This window comes from Buteo buteo, chromosome 28, assembly GCF_964188355.1.
Source record: "Buteo buteo chromosome 28, bButBut1.hap1.1, whole genome shotgun sequence".
Taxonomy (NCBI): Eukaryota; Metazoa; Chordata; class Aves; order Accipitriformes; family Accipitridae; genus Buteo; species Buteo buteo.
Window position 1 is genome coordinate 7,722,058 of NC_134198.1, and position 12,681 is coordinate 7,734,738.

The 12,681-nt window shown below is 40.2% G+C and overlaps 1 long non-coding RNA gene across 1 annotated transcript in view; it reads right to left on the minus strand.

Annotated features, from left to right (window-relative positions):
• Positions 1-12,681, minus strand: part of LOC142045480 (uncharacterized) — a 56,056-nt gene that overhangs the window by 27,135 nt on the left and 16,240 nt on the right. The window contains exon 2 of the long non-coding RNA XR_012654615.1: positions 2,089-2,164. This is a non-coding gene — a long non-coding RNA (uncharacterized LOC142045480). The remainder of the gene's footprint in view (positions 1-2,088; positions 2,165-12,681) is intronic.

Sequence of the window (12,681 nt, forward strand, 5' to 3'; positions counted from 1 at the left end):
ATATATATCTAGGATTAATGAGTTACTGAACTAGGTATTAATATTCTCACCAACCTTAATGAGATATTCAATGCATCTTCGCTGGCCTGGCAGTCATCAGTCATGTCAGATAGGGCTGGTCTCCATTGCTCCTTCGAATGGGCTGATCATCAGGGATGCTGAGTTTTGGCCTAATTTTCTGCTTTATTCCTGGGATTTTATAGACTTTAAGGCAGTGTTTTTCCCATTGAATCATCTCCTGCTAACTACTGAAGTATCAAAAATTTTACTTCTATGTGTTTCTTTTCTTATCTTGCACAGTTTTAGCTCATACCTTCAAGACAATTTTCTCAGTAAAACCAAGCCAAGGTTACAGAGCTCTGCTGCACCAACCTAGGCCTTGCAACACAGACAACTGAATCCCTCCACTGTTAAATTATCCTACTTTTCCCAAGTTATCCCTACCCTTTTCCCCCTACATTTTGACTAGTTAGTGTTCCTAGCAGGCTAGCGGACTTTGTTTCTCATTCTATATTCACACCCTGTTGACTCAAAGGCAAAATTTGCTGGGGGTGAGGAAGGGGAGGAATAAGAGACCGCTGTCTTTAAAAAGTCAGAGCCGGTGAGGATCCTCCTTGTTTTGCACACAGGTTGTGAAGTTTGCATCCCAGGGCCCAGGTAATGAATCTGATTCCCTGCAAATGACTGGTTTCAGCATATTCTGAAGTAGGCCAGGAAGAAAAATCACTCGGTCAAGTGACCTGACAGCTTTGTCCTACTTCAACACAAGGAGAGCTGCTTCTATCCAAAGTGGTTGGGTTTTTTGTTTTGCCCAGTTGAAGGAGGTTTTGCCTCCCTTGCAGTGCTCACAAGCCCTTTCAGGAGTGACCTGGGGCAGCCAGCCCCTGCCAGGGTCACCTAGACACTCTCTCAGAGAAATGAGAAAGCATCTTGAGCAAAAAGTGGTGCAGAATAAAAGAAAAGGGGTAAAGAAAAAGGAGAAGGTCATCTTTCATATTCCATCATTCTTTCACTCAACCGTGCAGTACAACAGCAATTTTATAAATGACTCCCTCTGAGAACTAAGTCAACTCTGCCAGATCAACAAAAAGTTAATCTTCCTTAAAATATTTCACTCAGGGTTATACTTATTCCATAACTTCTTCAAGAATATTCATCATTCAAATTCTCATTTAAATCCTCAAAATGGGGCTTCAGTGATACATAGATGTAAATAGAAACAGAAACTAAGAGCTATTATGTATTTTGTCAATTTTATCTCATTATTTCACTTTTTTTCATACACAGTAGGGGTGTTTGTGTTTCACTTCCGATACAATCTCAGCTTTCTTTTCCAGACTGACAAGTTTTTGATGACATAAAGGATGAGCATGAAGTATTTTATAAGGTCTCTGTGGTACCTAATTCATTCTTTATTCACTAAGAAAAACCAATATTGAAAAACACCTTTTGCCTCTAGTGTAGTTTTAACATTGATCAGTTTAAAGAAACAAAAGTTTCGTTCCCAAAATCTCACATAGAACCTTTTATTTTGAAGGACCTGCAGCACTTACACTTGTAAAGAAGTAATTTTCTGTTTTCAATTAATGTGTACTTTTCTTTGCGTTCTTAAAGTAAGTTTTTCACAATATACACATGGATGGGAAAAATAAAAAAAAAAAATTGGTGGCAGCTTCAAGGTTTAAAATATGTATTTTCTAATAAATTTTGCATAGATCATTAAATAAATACAATCTTTAGCACAGCCTATTTTTTCCAATGACTTCTGCTAGGATAGCTTCTTCAATATAAAGCTGGAATAATCTGAGTTGTTCTCTTGAAATATTGTTCCTAAATATATACCTTCCAATAAGAGAGAAATCAGATTATGTTTAATTTTAAAGAGATGTTATGATAATTCAGAATCTGTCACTATGTGGTTTGTGAGTGCCAGTTTGAGCTCAAGTGCTGTTCCCTTAAGTCATATAACTCTTTTCCTGTTTTCTGCCTCATTCATCTTGCACTGAGAAGGCAAGGCAGTGCTATCACAGGCTGATATTAAAAACTATTAACAGCTGAAAAGATCTGACTGTAGGGTGAGCATCTTACCTCCAAGATAAAGCCTATATTCACCCTGCAAGGAGCTGAAGGTTGAAGAGAACAGATGTTTCAGAAAATTCAGGATCTGAAAAACATAGTAAAGTTAGTTAACTTAGCAGCTCACACAGACATGTGCAAACTGATGACAGATAACAAGAGAGCTAACAGTGTAAGCACAGTGGAAAACAGCTCACCGTGGGTCAGCCACTCGCAAATTCACCCAGTTCTTTGAGAGACACTAATATTACATCTATACTGCTAGTGGCATCCGAACTAGCCTAAAATTACATCATGTGTGTATCTCTGTGAGCTGAAGTCATAAAGGGAAAAATAGATCAGATAAAACAGACCTACAGATTTTTTTGTAGCAAAAGGCCCTTTCTAACTGAGGAACAATAGAAAGCTGGGTGGTTTCAAAGTACGTCTATTCCAAAACCCCCTACAGCAACTGAGATGCTTAGAGAAATGCATTGGAAGACAGCAGCCACATGATGGTGATGCTTTTCCAGAATATTTCCTCAGACTGAACAATCTGTGGCTTGGGGACTTTCTGAAAAAAGAAGCAAACCGATGGTACAGGAAAGAGAAAGGCAGAAAGACACAGGAGAGCCTGTATATACACATGAAGAAGATCCTGGACTTTTGTAAAAGACACAGCTCTCAGGAGAGGGCTCAGGCAAGAAGAGTGGCGTGTTGTGAGAGCAAGCTTGATCCTTTGCTGTTCCTAAGCAAGGACCCAGTCATGCCTTGTAGTGTGTTTGGGCCAATGTATTGGGTTCACATGGCGAAGCTTTGGCAGCAGGGGAGTTGCAGAAGTGGCTTCTCCAAGAAGAGATCAGGAGCTTCCCCCACGTCAGACACAGACAGTTTCAGTCAGTTCCAAGACCAACCCGCTGCTGGCCAAAGCTGAGCCAATTGGCGACGTTGGTAGGACTTCTGTGATAACATATTTAAGAAAGGGTAAAAATGCTGTGCAGTAGCTGGGAGAGAGGAATGAGAAAAATGTGAGAGAACCAGCCCCGCAGACCCCCAGGTCGGTGCAGAAGGAGGGGAGGAGATGCTCCAGGCGCCGGAGCAGAGATTCCCCTGCAGCCCGTGGGGAAGACCCTGGTGAGGCAGGCTGTCCCCCTGCAGCCCAGGGAGGTCCACGGGGGAGCAGATCTCCACACTGCAGGCCATGGAGGACTGCGTGCTGGAGCAGGTGGACATGCCCTGAAGGAAGCTGCAGCCTGTGGAGAAGAGTCCATGCCAGAACATGGGCCTGGCAGGAGCTGCAGTCCATGGGTGACCCACACTGGAGCAGTCTGTTCCTGAAGCACCCTGTGGAGAGGACCTACGCTGGAGCAGTTCTTGAAGAACTGTAGCCTGTGGAAAGGACCCATGCTGGAGCGGTTTGTGAAGGACTGTATCCCATGGGAGGGACCCCACACTGGAGCAGGAGAACAGTGTGAAGAAGAAGGAGCAGCAGAGATGAAGTGTTATGAACTGACCACAATTCCCATTCCCCATTCTCTCTGCTCTGCTCGGGTGGGGAGGAGAAGGAGAAGTTGGGAGTGAAGTTGAGCCTGGGAAGAAGGGGATAGGGGGAAGGTATTTTTAGGTTGGTTTTTTTTTTCTTTTTCACTATCCTATTCTGTTATTAATTGGCAATAAATTAAATTAATCTTCCACAGGTTGAGCCTTTTTTGCCCATGACAGTAATTGGTGAGTGATCTCCTTGTCCTTTTCTTGACCCACAAGTTTTTCATCTTATTTTCTCCCCTGTCTTACTGAGGAGGAGTGAGAGAGCAGCTGGGTGGATGTCTGGCAGCTGGCCAAGGCTAACCCACCACAACCATTCACTCTCCAAACCAGACACTCATCATCCCAGAAGCAACATTTTGGGGCCAAAGCTAAGCCAATTTGACTTTGTGGCATTAGGGCTCCTACTAAAAGGGCCTAAACATTGCCTGTCACAAAAGCAGCTGTAATGCAAGCAAACTGGACTGGATGACCTTTGTGTGGGTTCCCATGGCCACGTGCATCCCGCAGATGACACTGAGAAGGTGGGCCACTGAGCACACTGGGCTTTAGATATTACCATAGAGATCAACTACAGCCTCCATAGACAACTTCTGGAAGACTACCAACAAATAAGAAATAGTTACATGAGAGATTATGTCACAGGGAACAGGCAGCGTCCTACCATCTGTTGTCACTTTTGAGGTTCTTCTGTCAGAAAATGTTATTTTCATTTTCTTTCTCTGCTTGAGGGCTTTCAGATCCATATCTCCAAGGAATGACTCTTACCCACCTGTTTATAGAGGCATCTAAGGGCACAGGAAAGTGCTGTCAGCTCTACCTCTCAACATTGGTTCACAGGGCATGAAAACAAACCAAGGTCCCAATCTTCAAGCATTAAGTATTTTGTCCAGTCCTTAGAACATGGAATGTAAGAGTTTCAAATGTCCTAAGTCACCAGGCAAGAGAATTTTTTTTATTTTCCTTTTCTGACCTAATAAATCCTGAATACTTTTCTGCCTGACAGAAGGATCTCAGCTGGAAGAGTGGAAATTATCTTCTCCCTCAACAAAACACACAAAAAGCTGGCAGCTGATGCACGCTTCAGAGCACTGGGAGTCAAATCTCTTCAGCAAGGGAGGAAACTGCACAAGACATATCTGATGGGAGCTGCTGCTATTTGCAGAAAAGAAAGGACTCCTCTGAGTCCAGCTGTGCGATAAAAAAATCTGCTGCTGCTGTAATTCCCAATTTGGTAAAGCTCCAGTAGGAACTGCACAACACATCCACAGGGACACAGAAAAAGCCCTCACTTCAGAGACAGGTGCAAGCCTGGCACTGCATTGCTCTATGCTTATGGAAACTAAGTCAAAGCCTCTTATCAGTCCTGGTTTGTATTGGTGGCAGATGAGGAAGATACTGGGAGCTGCAGTACTGTCCACAGAATCACAAGGCAGTAGTACCTCAGGAGCACTGCAATCATATGATGGTACCACACAGCACTGTGACTTGAAGTTACTAGTCTAGAAAAATAGTTTGTTAGATAAATAAAGTAAGGTAAGTAAATTCATTGGATGAATTCAGAGAAATTTGAGATTATTTTGAAAATTTGCAAGAATATATTGACTTTTTATCTTAAAATCATGTCTGTACTGGTGACATTCTGTATTTACCACATAGGCAAACATAGTATATGTTCCCATATGATTAGCTATTCAAGTATTTGCTCTTGATTTACTATTGATAGTATAGTATGAAATATATGATTATGTGCACGTGGAAATTTTCTCGCACGTTCTTCCACCCACGTAATATATTTCACAATTTCTGAAGTCACATAGAACACAAAGAAACCTAAAAATATACAAATGAAATTAACAGTATTTTCATTAAACTTTAGGCCTTCCCATCCTACTAAACCCAAACATTTTCTGTACCTGACTTTTTATCACAAGAACTAACACCTAACTTTCCTATGAATCACCATTACATCACATTTTTTTTAAGACAGATCTATTTGCAAGCATAATGGCAGTTGCTGAATGCTTTGAATTCCAAATGATGCTTGATATGGCAGCTTTGCACATATAAGTGCAGTCACTAAATCTACTTTACAGTTAGAGCTCAACAGCAGTAGAGAAAGATGATAGCTGTTTGAGAGAAGAATGAAGTGCTCTACTCATAGCAATGTCCTCAGCAGACTCACTTCAATACAGGTTTTCAGTATTTGACCCATGGCAGCCTAAACTGTAGCTATGATCTTTCAAACTGTTATTCTGAAAAATATAACACAAAAAAAAGTCATCTTAAAAGTTATCATGCTACCTTGCAATGACTAAGTTGACCCAAATTTCACACACAGGTTTCTTATTCTATAACATTTAAGTGTGGGGAAAGTCCTGTGTGGAGTAAAGAAAACTGACTTTTGGGAAAACTCACTGGAACTCCAGCGGACAAAGACAGGGAGGCTCTGCACTGCCAGGGTTGCAACCTAGGAATCATCTTACACATTTATTTTCTGTCATTCTGTAATATTATACCTGCAATATAACTCAAATTACTAATTTTTTTAAAATTTCCTGGCAAGTTATGAAATTATATATGAGCTGCCAAATGCTATGTACCAATATCCTTCAACGACATGCATAATTTTACTAGGTGAAGTTGTTGACCTATAAATAGTTGTCCACTACATTTCAACTGAGGGGCATCTGGATGATGATAGAGAGATTTTATATAGTCTTCACGCATAGATAGTAGGATTGTGGCACGGTGGCTAGAATTTTAATGCAGTGATTTAGCATCGTTCAGCTGGTTGCCATTCCATGGTGAGTGTTGTAATAAACCCAGACTGACAAAGGGTGGGAAGGAAAGCTAATTTTCCTGTGATGTCTTTTTCACAAAATGATTTATTTTAATGCTTATATTTGTTGTCACTGTAAGCCTGAGAAACCTTTTGATGGCCAAATCGCTATGAGGTCAGTCATTTGAGATCTGAAGATAATTTTCTAGGATGCCAAGCTTATGTTTCCTCCAGAGGTGATTTCATTAGTGATGTCATGACATAAAGCATTTAAGACTGCTGCAACTAGTTAAATGTGTCATTGGTGGATGCTCTGAGATAAACACAGAGATTGACTCAAAGCAGCAAACCTCACACATACATCTTCTACAGACATCTGTCAGATTGCTAGCAGCCAGGCAGGAAGAGAGAAAGTTCCGTCATTTATTAAATAAAAAGGATAATGTAATTTTCACTAAATGTCAGACATACCTCAGGAAACAATCCTCTTATGGAGTCTTTAATTTTTTTTGTATGTTTATTCAGCTCTCCAGTTACTAATCTGATTTGATTTTTCATTAGATCTTCTCAATCTAACCTTGTTGATTGATATTAGAGCTGATTTAAGAAATTAAAAAGTGAGAGCAAATATAAGAAATTAAAAGCAATCAAGGAAACTGCATCACATTTCATGATTTGTTACTTTTGACAAATGACAAATCCACTCATTTAGAAACAATACTTTGATTATATTATATCAAGTTTTATTGATCCAGAATAATTCTTTATAGCACAACAGAAAATGACCAACATGAACATTTGATAGAACTATTAATCACAGCATAAGGCTTCCACCTAAGACTTCATAGTAACAAAAGATCTCATTTTGCTGTTGCTTGCTATTTCTACTGAGACCAAATCCTAATCTCAGGTAAACTGAAACTAACCACTATGGAGGGACTCCATTTTGCCAGCAAAAACAATCCCCATTCACATTCCTGAACATAAAAATGGAATTTGGCCCATTTTTGGTTAAAATGCAATTACAGTGCAACAGAACAAGAAGATTAAAGGAAGGTGGATCCATCTCATGTGGTACATTGCTATTTGCATCCTCTAGAACCCCAAGTTTCCCTCCATATATCTTTCATTCTTTCTCTGTCTCCAACTGAAAGAGGCTTGAGCAGCTGGGTGCTTTTTCATACCTGTTGACAGCTCCTCAGTGACATTTAAGAGTAAGTAGTGACGCTGAAACCCCCCGAGCTTGCCTTGACTTTAAATGCAGCTGATTCTAGCTTCTTGATCTGAAACCAGTTTCTGAAAGCATCCTGCGACACTTAATAATGAGGTCTTTTGCTATTCACTAATGACAACCGCAAATTTTTTAAAAATACAGTTTAAGTCCAATTATTTTTACGATTAGTCCTTTCTTTAGCAAGAAAACTAAAGAATATTTGAAATAGAGCTAGGTGCTATATTTCTAATCATGTCTAATTTAAAAATATTTTTTCTAGCTGTCTTTATTGACATGTTATGTTACCAATTCTTTCCCTCTCACAAATGTCACTGTAGCAAATGAATTGTCAGCTTGTCACAGTGAATCAGAAAGTTCCTCCCTGTGTCCCTCACCTTGGATGTAGCATCACGATAGCAACGCACAGTCTGAATATTTTGTGGCCCTTTCTAAAACAGGAATTCCCACCACCACGACCCCAAAGCCAAAGGCCGGTTAGCGCTGCGCGTGGGACGTGCCCGACGGTGCCCGGTCCTGGCTGTCGTTCCCACCGCCCTCCGAAGGGACGCGGCAGGCGAGGCACCGGGCTGTTTGCCCGGCATAGCAGGTGGCCCTGGCAGGGTGAGTTGGGTGGGTGGGTAGAGGCTGCCATGATTCCCTGACCGATAGAGGCCCCGAGGACTGAGATCAAAGGTTAAATAGCTTTTTGCTGCCATCTCTTGATAAACCAGAGGAAAAGGCAGCAGAAACAGATACCGTGTCTGGGCAACACCCACTAGGCCCGGGCAGGCATTTAGCGCTTGCTGATGAGGATGAATTTACCTTCTGGGTGGACAGAGCACTAACGAGTTGTCACGAGTGTTTGACGGATGAGCATCAGAGCTGCACTGGGAGAGAGGTTCATTATAAATAAACCTCATCCTCGCTGCCCTCACTCAGGGCTGAGGGAGACTGGGAGGGAAACGTGGCTCCTGCCTTTGAGGAAATGAGTAATCTCCTAATGGCACAGGCTCTGCGTACTACGGACAGAGCTTTCCACCGTAAAAACAGGCTTCAAACGCAGGCTCTCTCGTCGTAAGAGACACTAGGTGTGGACCCTGGGGTGGCCCAGGATCAGTGGCTGCAGAGCTCCATTGGGACCCCGAGTCCCTGCCAAATCTCAGCAATGGGGACGTTTCTGTGGCTAGACTATTCAACCAGCTCCCCACAATTTCACGTGTCCCACAGCTTCCCTCTGGTACCCACACAGCTCCTATTTTGCTGGCTAGCTAAATCTTCTGTCTTCACATGTATGGATTACCCACAGTAGTAAATACCCACCGCTACAGATCAAGCAGGTCTGCAGATCAGGCCTTGGAAGCAATGAAATCTAAATAAGCACACTTCCTTTTCCTTTCTTTTTGGAAATTATTGTGAAAACTTTGGCCCATAAATACTGCTTTCGTGAGTTCCAAGGCTGCCATAATTTCTGCTTAGCCAATGCTAAGCCCCCGCTTCCCCAGGATGTGGAAAAAAATGAAAGTAGAATAAATTCAAATCAGCAGACGATTTACTGAGAAATTCTTTTAAACAGGCATTGCATAAAATGCAGCTGTCATCCCTGAACAGAACCCAGGATCCCTGCAGAAAGCTCAGAGCTCTGCGATGCCAAGTCACATTCCTCCTTGCTCTCTTTTCTGCTCCTCTGCCACCACTCAAATTAAGATACTGCCTGATGCTTTGGTACTCTTCTGGGTGAAGTTGGATTGAGGCAACTGAATAAATCCTCACTAGCTGGTGGGTTCTGAAATGTGTAAGTCGCACAAATACTCCATAAAATAAAGTTTTCCTGGAAAGTTTTCCAGTGAGACCTTGAGTGAGATGGTGCGCCTCCATCATTAGGTGGCACCTGAGTAAAGGGGGATTTTAGATTGAAGTTTTGGTCTCAGATACCTTCATCCTATCTAAATCCCTCTTTAGAGATGCTGGGTTTTCTACTGGATCTGACCCTGAGAGAGAAGAAGAGTGAAGTGGCAGGAGAGATTAGAAATAAGTTAGCAGAACACCAAAGGGATTAAGATTGTGATAAACCTAAACTAGTAAAAAATCAATAGAGGAATTTCTGCTTTTTACTTCAATTATGTGTCCTTCACTTTTCTCTGGAAATCATTTACCATTCTTGAAGATTGCTTGGAAAGTTTAAAATATTAATAGCATTTTTACTGAGGTAGTCATCAGCAGAATTAAAACTAAATTATAATAACAAGAATCAATACTTTCCTAATTTCTAAGATGTGAAATAGGTATCATCACCAACATGCATACAGGAAATATGTATTTTCATTTAGTTAGACTGATGTTCATATACAACATTTGGCACTATCTGGCAAATCGAGAAAGCAATGCAACACTATTGTGTCTGGTCTAAACCCATTAATGTAAAGAAACACAGTCACAGTTTGAAAAACAAGAAACAAAACACTAAAATACCTGCTACATTGCTGGTGGTGGCCTAGGCATATTCTGACTGCTGATTGAACAACCTTTACAATTAAACATGGAAATTACCTTGTTAAGCCTATCAATGTCCTCAAGGATCTCCTTTTTAACATAACTTTGTACCCTATCCAGGATAATAATAATGTTTATTTTAATGGATAGGAGAAAGTTTCAGTCCCTTTCTTTCCAAAAATGGCTAATGCAAATACAGTAAAGAGTAGTGCATACTTCTTAAAAAAGGAGGAGGCTGGAAAAGCCAAGCAGTTACTCTCCCTTCCCGTAGTCACTCATTTTATATAAAGTAAGTCAGTTTTAATTGTGTTAGAAAATTATGCCTCTTTCCCAATTTTAATTTTTTTATGTCATGTCCATAATATTTCAATGTCATGGCCTCAGCTGTAGTGACTTTGCGTTGTCGTAAGTGTAGTAAGACTCACGGTTGCACAGGGGAGAGTTAGACCAATGGCTTTCTAGTATGAATTGCTTAATCCCTGCAGGACGCTTGGAGAAAAGAATCCTTTTGAACAGGAACATGATTCCTGTACATGTAATTAGAGCCATACTCCAATGCCCTGCTGTATCCTCTAGGAAATTCTAATTGTGTTTAGCTGTCATCTTAAGTTCTTATGTGGTTTAATGATATGGGATAAGAAGATTATTCTGATAGGATATTAAGGGGAAATATCAATTTGATTTAATCCCATGTTTCTGCATCAGCATCCTCAAATGACCTGTGCTGCTGAGCCACTGTACTTCCTAACAAGAACTAAGCTTTCTGTCATTGTTCCTGTAAAACTTCCAACTGGAAACACCAGTCCAAGAGCTGTATTTCAACTTACTCAACTGTGGCCTGAGACAGACAGGCAGATAAATGCACTGATACAAAAGCTTTCATTAAGAAAGAGACAAAAATCACACTAAGAGATTAAAGATAAAAATGGGTTTTGACAGTGTACTGTCCTACTGTCCTACCTCATGACCCACAAGTAATCATAACTGAAGTTCTCATATTGATGACCAGAAAGTACATGCTTTCTTAAGTATGAACCATGTTGTCTCCATATGGCTCCATGCATTATAAAATGTTGCTAAATTACTGCTTAGCTGCTCCCCATTTTCTTTAATGGCCAACTAGAAAATAAGAGTCCTGTTGAATCTTGGGAAATTATACAAGGCTAAAAAGAAGTCTAATAATGGAAGAACAAACTAGAACTCCTACCTTCTGCCCCTGATTGTCTAGATGGCCTCAGACAAATTACTTTATTGTAGGCGAAAATAATTTGTGTGTCAAAAATGAAAATCCTCCTTTTCTTTACTTTTGTTCATGTCATGCTACTAGATGACCCAGTATAATTTCATAGCTTTATAAGCACATGTTTACTGGATCAGATTAAAGCACAGGCTGGTGCTCTGTCTCTGACAGCAGTTCCCCCTCCCTCCCCATGCGCATTCCCAAACAACCACTTCAGTTTAGGATAGATTATAAAAAAGAAGGCAGTGAAATTTCCTTCAGAGTACATCTAGACTCCTGCAAATCTATGGGTTAAGGTATCTCTTCCTATCAATTCAAGAGGCAATTAGCTGTGAAAATAAAAATACCCTATCAGGCTCCATTAATTAAGATCAATATGTCAAGCAGTAGCAGGTTTAGATCCAAATTCATACACACTGTTGACCACTTTTAGCTCTTATGTGCTAGATTATTCCAATGTTGTCATGTTGCACGATAGCATGTTACAATGCAAAATGGACATAAAACTTTGTCAAAACCTAATCATATGGCAATTAAAATTTTAAGGACAATGACTGGATTTTTTTTTAGAACAGATAACCTGGCTCTCCAAATACCTCATAGCAATCTAAACATCACATAACCAGAGTAAATGGAAATATACTTTCTTGTTTCAGTGCTTTGAGATTTGCTATTCCCCTTTTTCTTTTCAAATAACAGATGAGTTTCAGCATAAAAATGGAAGAGAAAAATGGATGAGAGAGAGGAGAGATGGACTTTTCTTCCAGGGCACATCCAACATAGACTGGATTTTCTGCAGCAGTAATAGCCAACCTAGATGGAGCTATTCTGAGGACTTTTACATTAATATACTGATAATCTCACATTTAAAGACATGTTAAAGAACACTAATATAGCCATTACTTGGCTATAATAAAGGAATTTAAAAGATAAGCTATTTTTCAAGAGATTTTCATCTGCTGAGTCCAATCCTTTGCCTACCAGGAGACTACATGATCAGAGTGGAAACTATGAAGTCACTGAGACACAAAAAAATAAGGAGTATGTAGACTTGAAGACTTTAACTCTGTGGCGTAAAGTAAGGATTCCTTTACAAAAATTAAATAATCAAACATTTCAGTATGTGGAACAAATTAATGTCCAGTAAATGTCCCATGAAATTTTAAATCTTTGGGACAAAAGTACAGTGAAAACACAGTCAAACGTTTTTATGGTACTTGTTTTAGAAGAAGGGACAATTACATAATGATGAATAATCTGTTAACATTTAAAAGATACAATCAATAAATACAGGCATGACTGCAATTATCTTACTACCCTAAAAAATCTCAGTATGAAGAGTTCACCAAACAGCAA